This window comes from Thalia democratica, chromosome 1, assembly GCF_965202585.1.
Source record: "Thalia democratica chromosome 1, ktThaDemo2.hap1.1, whole genome shotgun sequence".
Lineage (NCBI taxonomy): Eukaryota > Metazoa > Chordata > Thaliacea > Salpida > Salpidae > Thalia > Thalia democratica.
Genome location: NC_139165.1, coordinates 44680618 through 44686868, shown reverse-complemented (window position 1 = coordinate 44686868; position 6251 = coordinate 44680618). Strand labels below are relative to the sequence as shown.

The 6251-nt window shown below is 24.1% G+C and overlaps 1 long non-coding RNA gene across 1 annotated transcript; it reads right to left on the bottom strand.

The window, feature by feature from the left end:
- Positions 1-3628: 3628 nt before the first annotated feature.
- Positions 3629-5613, bottom strand: LOC145848481 (uncharacterized). Its single transcript, XR_014371987.1, has 2 exons — positions 5456-5613; positions 3629-4061 (listed from the first exon to the last, which is right to left on the bottom strand). It is a non-coding gene; the product is annotated as an uncharacterized LOC145848481 (long non-coding RNA).
- Between the last annotated feature and the right edge of the window lie 638 nt (positions 5614-6251).

Genomic DNA, 6251 nt, shown 5'->3' with positions numbered 1-6251 from the left:
GAAATTTATGTTTAAAACAACTAAATTTATTTACAAGTAAAAATTTGTTTATAACAATATCATTATATTGCAAGTAGTTTTTTAGTACTTTTATTTAACTATTTTAATCAAAATAAAGATTACACCTTCTAACTCAGCTAAAAGAAGTTATAATAATATGAAGAATACTCTAAAGCGTTTATTTGTAAGGCTTAAAAAAAACAGTTTTTGATAATAATTATTGGCTTGGAATATAGTTCTTATTGATAATTTAGTTATATAAATTGAAATAAAAAGTTTAAACACCTAGTTTTGTTATATAAAAGCGTAGATTTGCCATCTATTTTTATCACTACTTTAAGAAAATAAATTTGATATCATTACGTACGTTAACGTTAAAAGTTGTTCTAAATATTTTTGGTTTTAAAAAATTTTAATGGTACCTTTTTTTTTAATTCTTCCGATTGTATTACTTTAAATAAAAGTTAAAAGAATAGAATTGGATACTTTTACTGACGTGAATAAAAAAATAAAAGATTAATTTCAACTTTTATTTAGAAATTAATAGTTGCTAACGCAGGGAAATTATAGTTTTCTCTGAGTTTTTTGTTTTTTTGTTGCTATAAACCAGCTGCTTAGTATTGTTTTTTCTTAAAGTTTAAAACTGATATGTTTCTAAAAAAATTATACATTTCAATAAGACGAAAATACTTATTTATTAGTCTAGAGAGGTATATTTTTAATAAACAACAAAGCGGGCCGAAATCGCGTTTAATTGGAAATAGCAAGTAAATTATCTACAAAAATTAAATTTGATTTCAATGTATTCTAAAGTTGTATCTGTTGAATTTTCAAAACTAAATTAAAAATTCTAGTAGACAAGTTATTTTACTTTAAGTAGTAGCTCTTATGAAATGTTTTTTTGATTACAAAATATCTTTGGTTTAAAAATAAACTTAAGAAAAAAAACTATAATTTTACAAATTTAACTTTTTACAAGCTTTAAGATTTTGGTATATAGTAAATACAAAGTTTTAAAAATAAAAAAGAAATCATTTTAAATACCAAAATTCTTTCATTTAAGCTTTTCTAATAGATTATATAACCTATAAAGTTTTTTTGAAAAAAAATGTTGTCTTATTCATTCTAGAATTCTTCTTATTGAAAATATTCGGCTTGAGTGGAACATGTTTTGTTAGTGTTTTTTTAATCTACTAAATCTGAGTAATTTAAAAATATATTCATATATATACTCTACCCCTGCAAAAAAGCTATTATTTTAAAACTTGTAGTAAACAGCAATAAATAAAATGCTTTACTCATATAGTTTGTTGAACAATAAAAAAACGCTCAAAATATTTGGTCCTATGACCTTGTGCACGAAGAACTTTTCTGTTATCGAGTCGTATACCACGGATACCTTTTTATGTCTTGTCCAGGACAAATAAAAAAATTTAACAAAAAAGAGTTTTTTTTTTATTGTTTTGTTTTAAATTAAACAATTCATTTAAAAATCAATTTTAAACTCTGAAAAAAGTAACAAAACACTTTGATGTTAAAGTAGTTTTTTAGAAGTTTTTATTCAACAGCTGACTTTCGCTTTTTAGAGACATCAAATGTTAACTTATCAAAAACCCTTCAAATTCAATTTTCAAGCTAGCATCGCTTTGGCTATAGATGGAAATTTTTAGTTAGTTTAAAGCACTAAATGCGCTAGAATCTCGGCTTTCTATCTACAAATTAAAAAAAAAAGAAATTAAAATTCTAACTTATTTTTTATTTTACGTTGTAATAATTAAGTTGCAAACTAATTAGAACTGAGTTAAGTTGGAACTAATTTTATAATAAATTCAGTTAAGAAATACTCGATCATCATTTTAAACAAAAATAAAGATAAATAGTTTAATGAACGACAAAAAATAAGCTGAAAATATTTAGTCCTAGGACCTGATGCACAAAAAAACCTTTCGGTTATCGAGTGTCACACCACGGATACCTTTTAACGAATTTGCCAAGACAGGAGGTCTTGTCCAGGACTTGTTGGTGTTTCAAACAACAAAAATATACTTGTCAAAGTTTGCGGGTTTTAACTGGTTTATTAAATATCAAAGTTTTATAAACATAGTTTAGGTAATTAAACGTTTCTATAACAACTTTATATTTGCTAAAAGTTTGTTTAACTGTAAAATATTCATATTTTTTATTATTAGATTAAAGCTTAAATAGAAAAAAATCAATATTTTTGTATAAAGAGTGCTTTTATCGAAAAAATTGTTTTGAATACGATTTCCTGTGTAAATGAGTGGGTTTGTTTTTTCTATTCTTCCCACTACATTTTATAGTTTAAATGGAAAATATAAAACTATTGAAAGGTAATTCCTTTTAAAATTTTAAAGTTTAAAAAATTTTGCTAAGCAATTAGCTTCAATATCTTAAAACATTTGAATTGTGGCTAGAAGAATACAATTTTATATACTAAATAACTTTACAAACTTGTTGTCTAGATATTTTTTCAAAACTTATTTAAGCTTTACGACTTATTTAAAATAAAATCAACTGCTTTTAAAAAAAAAAAAAAAAATTAACTAAAACTTACAAATTCACTGCCGACACTTTTGATTGTGGCTTAAATTTTTTTTTTTTGTTTTTTTTATATTGTCATTAAAATTTTCTATTGAAAAAATTAATTTTTTTACTATAAATTTAGTTTTGTGACATACTTTTAGTAAACAAAAAAAACAGACTTTGCTTAAAAAACACTTATAATAAATTTTTCAACGGCTTGCATGCGATTTATTATTATATTGTTGTAAAATGTTTGTTGCTATTACCAATGCTTTTTATTTTTAGAAAAAAAGCATTAATATTTTATAATAGGATAATGTTCTCTAAACACTAAAATAAATGTTATATGAATCAAGTTCAAAATATTTTGTTATAAATTCTAGTCTTAATTGTTTAAATGTTATTAAAAAAGTTTATATTTTTTGAAGAGCTACAGTAAGTTTAAGAGCTAATTCTGATACAAAATTTTTAAACACACCTTCACTGACTCACATACGTGTGAAAAAAGTAAAGCAGCATTTTTTTTTAAATTTACAAAGCTTTATATGTTACTTTATATTTATTATTGATATAGTTTAGTTATTTTTCAAATTTTAGACATATTTATATACAACTTGCCGTTAACAGCTATCTAAAATATCTGTGACCAAGCTTGATGTCTTAATATTTGTTGAATTGTAATATTAAAAATTATTAAAGTTGGTATAAGAAGAAAATTTAAACAAATTTCAATATTAATTGTCTATGATAAAGATATTTTATTTTTAGAAATATATAACATTTAATCAAAAGTAAATTATGCATTTTTGATATTACCAAAAGTTTTGATGGAATTTAAAATTAAGTATTGAAATTTTAATTTTGTTTAAAACTAAAACTTAGTCTACTACTGCAAGCATGTTTTTTTTATAAACGTTTTAACAAATTATTGGATAAGTTTCTTTTTTTAAATTAAGGTCACTTAAAGTTGATATTGAAATACTTTATAAAACAGGTCCTGTTTAAAAAAGAGTTATGAGTTTAAAAATTAAAAAAAAAATTAACAGTCTTAGCTATAATTTACAAATCAACAGACACAGCTGGTTTTAAACTTTATTATAAAATCTGAATAATATATATTATAAGTAAAGACATTGGTTAACAAAAACACACTAGCTATATTAAAATGAAATTGGCATTGTTTTAAAATGAAAGTTTTAAAACAAAAGCTTAACTTTGTACAAGCTAGGTACAAAGTAAAAGGAGTAATTATCGTACAACAAGTACAAAAACAAATATTAGACAAAAAATCCTTATATAAGAACTTTACGTAAGAACTTAAAGGTTAATTTTTTGCAAAACGTTTTAAGGAAACTTTTATTTAGCTCCCGAATATAGAATATTATCACTCAAACTTTTACACGCTGCCGCCTTCATTCCAGCTTCCAAACACATTATTTCATATTTCGCTGCCTTTATGGCATTTGTTTTGCAATTTTTCTTTTTTGCCAGCGAGCAAAGTAGTAAATTCCTTGTTGCTAAAAAGGTTATAATTAGTTTAAAGCATTTTTGATTTATTGTCCATTTTAAGGAAAGACAAAATGTTTTTAGAAAGACAAAATTAACTAACTAAATTACAGGAAACGGGTCAAAGTTGCACGAAGACAAATTTGCACAAAGGGTTAATTTTGCACGGAGGGTCAGTTTTGCACGAGAGTAAAAAAACATTTAAAAAAAACATATATGAAAAATAAGAAAAAAAATAAATTAATTAATTAAAAAAATAAAAATAAAAATTCAACCCGTGCAAAAATATCTCCGTGCACAAGTGTCTTCGTGCAAAAGTATCTTCGTGCAATTTTGTCCCCTCCTGCAACTTTGTGCACTCGTGCAAATTTGACAGCTCCCTAATTACATGTGTGTGTACGTACAGAACAAAATTTAAATATGTAAATACAAACTTATGCTTTATACGCTTAGCCTACTGAGAAGGAATTTTGTATAAGTTTAACGCAATGGCAAAATTTAAAAAATAAAATGTGCGTTCAACCTTACTTATCTTCAGTTATTTTACTATTCTTATCATTACTACTAATTTATTTCAAAATTAAACGTTCATAATAAACACAACAAATAAACTAACTAATTCAATGTATATACATATATTATATACATCTATATCAATGTATATTTTAATATATTTCCATGTATAGTATTTTAAAATAAATATCTAAATTGTGTAAGCAATATTGTATCTTTAAAGCACTTAACAACTTATTGTAACGACAAGACGTTTAACTGTTATGTTTTATTTATTTTAATTTAGTAATTTTCTTTGAGAATCAGTATAAACAGTGTGCATTGTAAACAATTTTCAAATGTAGTTTATTTTGTTAATAATAAATATATTTAGCTACTTTTAGTTGCATATAAGCAATAAACTAAATGATAACTTTAAAATAAAAACAGTAAAAATAAATTTGTTGTTAACAAGCAAATGTTTTTTAGAAGTAAAGTAATTTTTATTAATACTCTGTTTCTAAATAGAAATATACTTAATACCAGGTGATACTTAACACTTGGTTGTTTGAAACTGAACCCTAAAACTAAACGAACAAGAAGCTTGAACTTTTAAAGTCTTTTTTTATTTAGAAAGTGTCATTAAAAGTAAAACTTTTGCTTTTTTGTTCATCAATTTTTTAAATCAATTAAAATCTTACAAAAGATTTTATGGTTTAAAATTTTCAATTGACTCAATGACCGTTATAATCTAAGAAATTTTACTAACAGATAAATTGTAAATATCTAAAATTGGTAGTCATACATTTTTTGATAAACATAAATTTTAAACTACAAAAACATAGTTTTTAAAATTGTAAAACCGCAACTTTATGTTTTACAAAATTTCTAAACTAAAAGAGATACTAGGAACCTCTTTGTTGCGAATTCATTCCGGCATCACTTTTTTTTCCCTCATCTTTCAACGCATCCGATAAAAGTATACAGGAGACAAAAATTGCAAAGATTAGTGCGGTCCTGCTCATCGTGAAAATTGTGTATATCAAACTGAAGCCTTAACGTTGCACTTTAACTTCTAAAGTCAAATGTGTCGTTCAACTGTAACTTGTTGTATTTTTAAAAGAAAAAAACCCACTCATTTTCAAAACCCACTCGTTTATCCAGGAAGCCGTGGTAGAAGCATGATTCAAGTATGAACTGAGAATTTTAAAGAAATATTGTGAAGGTTTAATTTTTTATAATTAAACTTTTGATATTAAAAAAAAAGCTAATCATGCAAATAATGGTGCAGCATTAGTTTAGATATTATTTACAAGTAATAGCTATTGTAAAGCATGAAAGTAAAATATTTTAAGTATTAATTAATTAAGTTAACGATTATAAAACTAAATACTAAATATTAAACATTTCTTAAAGGTTCTAAAAAGGCATAAATACTGAAAATTTTAAAAGATTTAGAAAATAAAATTTTTTTAATACAATTCATCAAAACCTGTTTTAGTTGTCCTCTACTGATTTGAAGAATTAAAGAAAATTCTTTAACAAATGTATTTGTTAGTCAGTAGGTTTAAGTCTGTTGAATCAAGCTTCTACTTTAGTAGCCAAGCCAAAAAGACTTTATACATTGTTTTTAACAATATGCTTTTAGTTGAAAGGTAAATCGTGGGCTGCATATTTTTATGCTTTTCAGGCAGCATTGGACTTCTGGC